The sequence below is a fragment of the Glycine max genome, chromosome 2 (genome assembly GCF_000004515.6).
Source record: "Glycine max cultivar Williams 82 chromosome 2, Glycine_max_v4.0, whole genome shotgun sequence".
Classification (NCBI taxonomy): Eukaryota; Viridiplantae; Streptophyta; class Magnoliopsida; order Fabales; family Fabaceae; genus Glycine; species Glycine max.
In genome coordinates, this window is record NC_016089.4 from 18,779,135 (window position 1) to 18,779,460 (window position 326).

The following is a 326-nucleotide window of genomic DNA, read 5'->3' on the forward strand; positions in this document are numbered from 1 at the left end:
TGTTGTGCCTTTCGCATATGCATCATGCGTAGGTTTCGTCTTTGATCCCCTCACTTTAGCAAACCAACGAAGGGTCCGTGTCACCGTTTTAAATACATACGTTGGGGTACTTTGCTACCCCTAGACGTTGTATCTAAGAAGGAGACAGTTTCTCGGGCTCCCGTATTCGTAAATTGCATCTGTGTCATATGCATTTCTTCATGCATTCATCCATTCCACCCATGATAGATGTCGGAGTTTTGATTCGCACTAGATTTTATTTCACTTTAGTAAAACATGGGATTAAGTCAAAAGTCTTCGTTTAAAAAGAGGTCAAGGTTAAAAGC